The sequence below is a fragment of the Artibeus jamaicensis genome, unplaced genomic scaffold (genome assembly GCF_021234435.1).
Source record: "Artibeus jamaicensis isolate MK-2021 breed Jamaican fruit bat unplaced genomic scaffold, CSHL_Jam_final contig_373, whole genome shotgun sequence".
NCBI classification, from domain to species: domain Eukaryota; kingdom Metazoa; phylum Chordata; class Mammalia; order Chiroptera; family Phyllostomidae; genus Artibeus; species Artibeus jamaicensis.
In genome coordinates, this window is record NW_026521807.1 from 10,008,803 (window position 1) to 10,018,618 (window position 9,816).

Here is a 9,816-nt window from a genome sequence, read left to right on the forward strand (position 1 = left end):
TATCTATACTGCATATGAAACTGGAAAAATTGAAAGATGAAAATTATTTATTCAAATTATCTACTATTACACAAACAAGTTAATAACAGTAATTAAAAGAATAATTATACATCTACATGCCACTCAAAGGAGTCATTTAAATTATGCAAATCAAGCATAAGGTCATGTAAAGACCTTAGAAAAAAGAGCTAAAATATGCAAAATAGTCTACTCTATCGGTGGTTCCAATATTAGAAATATTGATATCTCAAGCATGCAGTGTGCATCTCATTTTTAAACCTTTGTACCATAAATCAAATTAATTTTTCTTACCTTATTAAACACTCTGAAAATTGGTAGTACTTAATAAGGTAAGTACTGGAGGTGGGCTAATTTTATCCAAGAGAACGTTCATTTTTTTACATGAGCACTTTATTTTTAAAACTTTGATTTTTTTTTTAGTTTTCCAGTTTTGTAATTGTAAACAAAAAATATGAAAAACACACAAAAGCATAAAATATAGCCCTGGCTGGTGTAGCTCAGTGGATTGAGCACGGGCCTGCAAACCAGACAATTGCGGTTTGATTCCCAGTCAGGGCACATGCCTGGGTTGCAGACCAGTTCCCTGCAGGCCAGTTCCCAGCAGGGGATGCATGAAAGGCAACCATACATTGATGTTTCTCTCCCTCTCTCCTTCCCTTCCCCTCTAAAGATAAATAAATAAAATATTAAAAAATATATATATAAATAAAGAACCTATAATGTTACCATTTTGGAATAAGAATGATCTTATTTTTGGTGCGATTCCTTTTCTTTATGTTTTTTAATATTTTCTTTTTTTTAGTTTTTTAAACATATTTTATTTCTTTATTTTTAGACAGAGGGGAAGGGAAGAAAAAAGAGACGGAAACATCAGTCTACGTTTGTCTTTTGCGTGCACCCTACTGGGGACCTGGCCTACAATCCAGGCATATGCCCTGAATGGGAATTGAACCAGTGACCCTTTGGTTCACAGGCCAGTGCTTAAAGCTCTGAACCATACCAGCCAGGTCCCATTTCCTCTTTTTAAAATTTATTTTCTTTTTAGTCATAATATGTATGAAACTCTGCTCTTTTTTATGTCATCTTTGTTTTTGTACTTCATTTACTATTATAACATGAACATTTCCACCGATGATTCTTCAAACCTGAATTTTTAATGGCAGCATAAATTTTTTACATGTATATGTAATATTAACTATATTATTATTTCATATTCTTATCATTGCACACCCTTCTTTATAAATTATGTTATAATAAAAACATATCAACTTGAATGAGAATTATGGGTTATTTCATCTGAATAATTTGCTACCATAGATTCAGAAATTCTGGGGAACTTCCAGTCAAGATGGCAGTGTAAGCAAGCCTGGCTCACTTCTTTGCACAACCACATTAAAAATATAACTAAAATATAGAATAATCATCACTTAGAACCACCAGAAATTAAGTTGAATTAAAGCCTCACAACAACAGAATTAAAGAAATCACACATCCAGTGCTCGCTTCGGCAGCATGCATACTAAAATTGGAAGGATACAGGGAAGATTAACATGGCCCCTGCGCAAGGATGACATGCAAATTCGTGAAGCGTTCCATATTTTTAGACAAAAAATTGTACTTGAAAAATAACTAAATAAAATTTTAAAAATAAATAAAATATAAACCAAAATAAAATATATTTATTAAAAAATAAAAATACTAAAAATAAAATAAATAAAAAGAAATCACACATCCAGACTGGTAGGAGGGGTGCAAATGTGGAATGGGCTGGTCCCACACCCACATGTGGTAGATAAAAATTCAGAAGGGATATCTTAGGAGCCACCAGTCCCGGGGCCCTGGTTCAGGGTTCAAGTGACAGGAAGGTAAGTCCATAGAACTTTTAGCTGCAAAAATCAGCAGGGATTGAGTCAGCGGAAGAAACTGCTGAAACCCCAAGCAAGGCCTCTTAAAGAACCCACACAGGAACCCACCTTCTTAGAATCACTCCCTCTGAGCTCCAGCACACGGGTAGCATCTCGAAAGGCATCAGTGGCATACAGGGAGAAAGTGAAGTGTCTGGCATCAAAGTGTGCAGAGGCCATTGTCCCTTCTATAAATCCTACCCCTACAGAGCTGGCAAGCTTGTGCCATATCTGACTCCGTTAACCTGGATAACACTATTTGATCTGCCTTGGAAATCCCCAGAGACTGCCCCACCAAATTTATGAACCCATCCAATCTGTTTCTCCATATGAATGGCTAGTCTTGGCTCATGCTTTACAATGTCCTAAATCCTATCAAACTAACAACATCAGGCTTCAGTGAGCCCCAGGCACAGCTTTAGAAGCAGCCAGCCTAGATTTATAGCTTGGCTTCAAATGGGAATCTTCAAGCCCAGCACAAACAGCAACCATCTCAGATTGCTTTGTACTTCAGACAGGATGCCCCTGGAAAAACAAAGGTGAGGACTGACCTTGGCCTGAACCACCTGGGAAACCCCAGGGCCAGCACACCCAGGGGACAGCTACAGACCACATAAGAGCACCACCACCCTGCCCCTGCACAGCTGATCCTACATGGAGGGCAGAGGTTGGTGCTAAGTGGTCACAGCCAGTCCTTACAGCTGGCTGGCCTGGGTAAATCCCTCCCATTGATCTGCCAAGAGCAATCAAGTCTCAACTACAAGAGGAGGGTGTACTCAGCCCACACAAAGGATGCACCTCAAGTACCCAGCTTGGGTGATAAAGGAGGCTGTACCACTGGACACTACAGGACACCTACTACATTAGGCCACACTACCAATACACAGAGTCAAAGCACCTCTACCTGATACATAGAAACAAACACAGGGAGGCTGCCAAAACAAGGAGACAAAGAAACATGGCTCAAATGAAAGAACAGATCAAAACTCCAGAAAAAGAACTAAATGAAATGAGGATGAGCAATCTATCAGATGCAGAGTTCAAAACACTGTTTATAAGGATGCTCACAGAACTTAATGAGGATCTCACAGTATAAAAAGATCCAGTCAGAAATGAAAGATCCACTAATTGAAATAAAGAACAATTTACAGGGAAACAAGAGTAGAGTGGATGAATCCAAGAACCAAATCAATGATTTGGAACATAGGAAGCAAAAAATAACCACATAGAACAAGAAGAAAAAATAATCTAAAAAAATTAGAAACATATAAGCAACCTATGTGACAACTTCAAGAGGTCTAACATTCACCTCATAGTTGTACCAGAAGGAGAAAAGAAAGAGGGAGAAATTGAAAATCTGTTTGAAAATATAATTAAAGAAAACTTCCTTAATTTGGTAAAGAAAATAAACATGCAAGTCTAGAAAGTGCAGAGAGTCTCAATCATGATGGATGCAAAGAGAACCGCTGCAAGACACATCATAATTATATTTCAAAGGTTAAGTTAAAGAAAGAATCTTAAATACAGCAAGAGAAGAGGAACTATTTACCTAAAGAGGAGTTTCCATAAGACTGACAGCTGATTTCTCAAAACAACCTTTGCAGGCTAGAAGGGATTGACAAGACATATTCAGTCATGAAAAGCAGGGTCCTACAGCCCAGATTGTTCACCCAGAAAATGATTCTATCATTAGAATTGAAGGCCAAATAAAGAGCTTCCCAGATAAGAAAAACTAAATGGTTTGGTTCATCATCACCAAATCATTATTATATGAAACATTAAAGGGGCTTATTTTAGAAAAAGAAGATCAAAAGTATGAGTAATTAAATAGCAAAAAATATACATCTATCAAAAATTGAATCTAAAAAACAGACAGCAAACAAGAATAGAGACAGAATCATGGATACAGAGAGTGTTTTGATGATTGACAGCTAGGAGGGGGGCTGTGGGAGAATAGATGAAGCAGTAAGGGGATAACTAAGTAAAAATTGGTAGTTATAGAATAGCCATGGGGATGCAAAATACAGTATAGATAATGGAGTTGCCAAAGGACTTATATTCATATGACCCATGAACATGAACAATGATATGGGATTGCTTCAGGGAGTAGAGGGCACTGGGTGGAAGGGGACCTAATATAATTTTTAAAACAGATACTAGGCACAATAAATAAAAATAAAAAAGAAATGGTGGTTATGGCTATAGATGTAGAATTAGATTTCGATGTAGAATCAGGGTTAAGGAGTAATAGATATAAGTTACCTAATTTTTTCAATGTAACAGACTTCTTTACAGAACATTTGGGACAGTGTGCACACTACCAGAAATCAGATCACTATATGAGAGGGAACCCAAAAAATCCAGAATTTATTTATAAAAAATTGTGTATTTATTCTTACATGTTTAAACTTCAGTCACCTTCAAAGTACTCTCCATTTGGTGCAATACACCTAGGGAGACATTTTTTCTACCACTCAAAACAATTTTTGAACTCTTTGATTTGTATGGCTTTTAGTGCTTTTGTCATTTTGCCTCCTCCACATGAGCAAAATGTTTTCTTCTGAGGACTTTTTTCATCCAGGGAAACAAAAACAAGTTGCTCAGGGTGAGATAGGAAAGGTGGAGGATGGGGTTGTTCTGTTTTTGGTCAAAAACTGCTGAACACTCAGTGCAGTGGGAGCAGGTGTGCTAGTGTATCACCCATCATGAAGTGGGCAAATGTACTGAAAGAGTCTTCAAAACAGTTTGCTGAAGTCAACACAGCCTCTCACACCACCACCAGCTGATGTACTGATACAGATGGCTTCCTAGAACACTCACCTAGCAGGGGAAGCCCTGTAGTAAAAGGGGCCTGCCCTCCAGAAGATAATTCTGGTTTTTGGGGGGGTCCCCCCTTGTAAAATTTTCAGCAATAATTAAAATAATCTCATTTTGTTAGTATGTCTTTGATTATTAGTGAAGTTAAATTGTTTTACATATGTTTTTAGGCCTCTTGTTTTTCTGTATCTATTACATAGCTATACATGACCTTTATTTATTTTTCTACTGCATTGTATTTTTTCATTGTTTACTAGAACTCTATTTGTTCATATTTGCTGCAAATATTTTCCAGTTCATTTATTTTTATTTGTATTTTACTTTACAAATTTATTTATTATATCTTGACATGAATAAATATTACATTTATATGTAGTCAAATTACTACATATTTACCTTTATACTGGTTTCATTGTTTTTATGCTTTAAAAATATCCCATCATTTTAAGAAATTTTTCTAGATCCAAATAAAAATTATGTTGGTAAATAATATAATGAATTGATTTTTTTCTCCCCAAAAGACAGTTTTTATAATACTCATTGAGTTAATTCTCTTTTCTATTGCATTTACAGTAGTTTATAAATTAATTTATGTATTAGCATTTGCTTTAAGGTTATCTAGTTTACTATACTAATTTGCCTATTGAATCTTACATACATATTATACTCTTAATTTCTTTATTCTGTACTATGCTTTAATATTCTGGAAGTCAAGCAAGCCTACACTACTTTTATTTTTTATATGACATGTATTAATATTTAAGATGAACTTATCTGAAAATTTTCAGAATATATTCCCAAAAGATAAACATTTATTCTTTTAAAATTATCTCATTATTTTTGAACACTTAAAAATATCTTTTATATTTATACCTAATACAAAAGAATGGTAAGGAAATATACAGTATCTCATACTTCTTCCAACTACTTGCCAAAAGCATCTTCAGTCACTCTGTGAAGGGAGGATTAATTTATTCTAATTTACACACAAGAAATCCAAGACTTGGAATTTATGTCTTACCAAGGGTTCCAGTAAAAGTGCAGATAACAAAAAGTCCAGTCTAGATAGACTTCACCTGAACTTGATCCTTTGCAGAGGAATTTTTCCCAGCATCAAAAATAAAGCTTTTATGATACATTCTATACTGGAAACTTGTGCCAAGAGGACAAACTTACCCAGAGCCAACAGTTTTTTATATTGAATTGGGAGGAAAATCCAACAGTTCATGAAAACAATACTGGCTTTTAATCAATGGCAAAAATCATTACAATGTTCAGCACAGGAAATCTCAGGTTATGCAAGAAAAAAAATTACTGAAAGAGGTCAATCTCCAAAGACTCACAATAAAAGATGCTGTGAAAGATTTAAATGGAGAATAACACTCCTGCATAAGCAAATGAGAATCAATAGACACACTAGGTCACAAACGACAGCACAGAAGTGGGAACCATTCGAGAGATTGTTTCAGTTTCCTCAATTAACCGGAAAATACATGCACCTGTTGACATTTCTTTCACAAGTCACAGGATTTCCACTCTCCACATTAAATTTGTAAAACTGTGTTAAAATTTATAAATTCCAAATTAACACACATATTAATAATTTATAGTATTGTCAAGAAAAGAAGGGTAATTTTAAACCCAGTGTGTAAAGATACTATTTTCTTATTCATTAGAATAAGAAAGCAAAAGGGTCTTTGTAGATAGAGATCAAACAATAATGTGCCATGCAACTTTGCAATCCTATGAACTTTATGTGTATCATCATCCTTGTTCTCAAATTGAATTAAGTTTAAAAATAAGTCATTGCTATTTCAAGTTTATATCTGAAGAGTATGACGCATAAGGCAGTACAGTGTCTTTCCTGCCCCCAGATAGGCCATTGATAATTTCTCTCTCCAGCTACAGGTAGTATTTATGGAACCTGTAGGTTAGCAAACAGTAGAGGAATGAAAATAGATGAAAGAAACTAAATTTAAATATAATAATAATAATTACAGTTAGCCAAAAAAGGATATGATTTCAATTACCTACATTATACATACATATAGATGATAGATAGATAGATAGATAGAGATAGATAAGAACAGGTTTATTTTTAACCAGAGAGGAGAGGGGAGGGGATAACGGGAGAACAGGGTGGAAGATCTACAGAACAATTACAAAGGACACGTGAACAATAAGGACAGTACATGGAAACAGGAGAGGGAGGTGGAGAAGTCTGGGGTGGTGAGAAAAGGCAGAAAACTGTACTTAAAAATTTAAAAAATACTAATTTTATTAAGAAATATATGGGGAACTAAAAAAGAGAAAATTGAGGACAAAAAATTAACTCCTGGTATTTAATATGATAGATAAGGATAGAATCTATCTGAGAAAACAGTAAGAAACTATATTATAGAGGACTTTGCAATTAAACTACAAAGTACAAACTTATATACAAAGTCTTAAATGAAAAAAATTATATTTTCTAGGTGGTATTTGGGCATTTAAGATTTGGAAAACTATGAATTTAACACAATCGGGCTTGAATAATAGACTTAGAAAAATCTTTTACTATAGTATAGTGTGATTAATAGAATTTTAAAACAGATTATAATCTAATAAAGTTTAATATAACAAAAGGTAAATTTATGTCTCTACAATGACATAATGATGATAAGCTTGTTCTTAGTGCTAGTTCCTGGTAAAAATTGTGGCAGAATTATGGCTATTTCCTCATATTAAAAACAGCTCTGATATCCTTCTGACAGAAAAAGTTATAAAATGCTGATAGCTTGAATCATAACCTCCCCCAGACATTCCATCTGAAGAGTTACCAGACTGCTATGCAAAAGAACTATCACTATTTAGTGGGCAAGAGATTTGGGGCAGAGAACAACATGTTTCCCAAGTATCCCTGAATTCATTCATGAAGACACTTGGTCAAACTTTCCTCACCTGGGAAAGTGAATTTAAACTCCTGATGGCCTCTGAGCTTAGCCCAGAGTTGTCCTCCATCTAGTCAACATTTCCTTAATATCAATACTTTAGCATAAAATCTCATGAATTTTAGACCCTGCTCCACTGTACACATGTTTGTTTTAAAATAAAAGGAATAGGTTCCCCAATCTGGGGTAAATTGGGCAGTCTAGAATAATTCAAGAAAAATACAAAGACATGTTTATCATTTTCAGTATCCCCTACCTACCCCATTCTACCCTGGCACATTGACAGGTGCCTGTAATATTTTCCTCAGTATAAGAAAAATGAGTATGCTGTTTCCTACTAAACTGATAATTAATATAGACAGAAACATGTTATCAAAAAATGTGTTATCAATATAAATCAATCAGCACCACGGCGGAACCAACAGATATGTTGTGTAGCAACTGTGGTAGGCAGGTACAGGAGCAGAGCAAGGGTGGTGGGCCAGGTACAAAGGGTCACTAGAGTGGAAAGCCCAGGGTGGCCAGCAATGGGAAAAACTGAGAAAGCAAGAACCTTGGCCCCCAGGGTAACCTTTCCTCTGTCATTGCTGCTGGTTATGCAGTTTAGGCCCATTGACCTTTCACACTGCTGGTCATTAGCTTCAGACCTCCTCCCTTGACCTTTTCACCCCTGGCATATCACTAGTCATGTGGTTTTAGACCCTCTTAGAGGAGGAACAGGGGGCAGGAGAATAGCCTCATATGACTCCCATACAAGTCCTTGTACAACCACTCCCTTAAGCATTAAGCCCTCAAGACAATGAGGGTCTGACTGGCATCAGATAATTTTAGGGAAAAAGCCTGGGGTCTGTTGACCACAGAGACAGAGTTTTGATCAAACTAGAGAGAACATCTAGGCACCAGTTGTGTTTCTGCTCCAAGCCTAGAAAAGCAGCAAGGCCAGGGGAGGCGAGAGGGGCATCACCCCACCTGACACCGGAACTAATGACCTCCTGCCCTGATACCAACCAATCAGTGGACACAAAAACCCTGAAAGAATACACCTGGAAAGCTGATGAATATTTTATTGATATCCCCCCCTGGAACTCCCCTAAAATCTCAGCTCTGAAAAGCCCTTAGGACAAGAAGACCCAGGCTAGTTTTGCCTGCCTCTCTTTCCTAAGCTCCAAGGACCCATCTTTCTGCCTCTGTAACTTGTTAACTTGTTTCCTAAGCCCATTTTTCTACAGCTCACTTTGTATACCTCTGTGACTTTCTAAATAAACTTTTGCAAGTATTTAAGTCTTGCCTCTGAATTCTTTCTTGGTCAGAACTCAAGTACCAAGGTTGCTGAACTAAGGTGCAGTCTCCTGCAGTGTTCTGGTGCTGTTTCACTGCCAACAGAAACCACTGATGTTAAAATAAACTGTGGTCATTTATAATGAATATGCTCTACCCGAATCATTAATATCAGCCTTTGGAAAACACACTGGCCAGTTCTGTTCTGTGGTAAGCCAATTATTGTGTATAAATATGACCAGAAACAGTTTCTCCACAAGTGATACAATTAAGCAATTACAGTGAAGTTAACCAACATAGAAAGTCACTTGAGTTAATTCAGTATCAAAAAAATTCTAACACTGTGTCTTGTGGTGTTTCAGCTTGAAGCTCACTGTCCAAACTTCCAATATCTCTATAGAAATTCAAATTAGAGGCAAAAATGAAAGACATAATTTGGCAAAATGCCATGGAATTAAATATTTACCAACAACAGATAAAAGATAGTCATGTAAATTAATATTTTTCTATGAATTCTTATTGAGTTATATAATATTTTGAGGCATATATCATTATAAAAACCAAGAAAATGTCTAAATACAAGATTACCTTGCAAAAAGTTCTCAGCTTGGGCACTAGCTTCTCTGTAATAAAATTCCACATTTATACCATTAGACCACATTGAAAATTATACCTACATGAAAGCAAACTTTCATAAGAAGAGGAAAAGGAAGTTGTTCCTAAATTATGGCAGCCATTGATACTGTATATAAATTAGTCACCATCTACATCTGTAAGAGTAGAAATGAAGTGAAAGTTCAGATGCCAAGGTACTTGTGTTGGTTGGAACATTAGCACATCCAAGGTATTTGAAAATCATCAAGTTG

General features: G+C 35.8%; 1 non-coding gene across 1 annotated transcript; it reads left to right on the top strand.

Moving 5' to 3' along the window:
- The first annotated feature begins 1,516 nt into the window (after positions 1-1,516).
- On the top strand, positions 1,517-1,623 carry LOC119059824 (U6 spliceosomal RNA). Its single transcript, XR_005084466.2, has one exon. It is a non-coding gene; the product is annotated as a U6 spliceosomal RNA (small nuclear RNA).
- Positions 1,624-9,816: the final 8,193 nt, after the last annotated feature.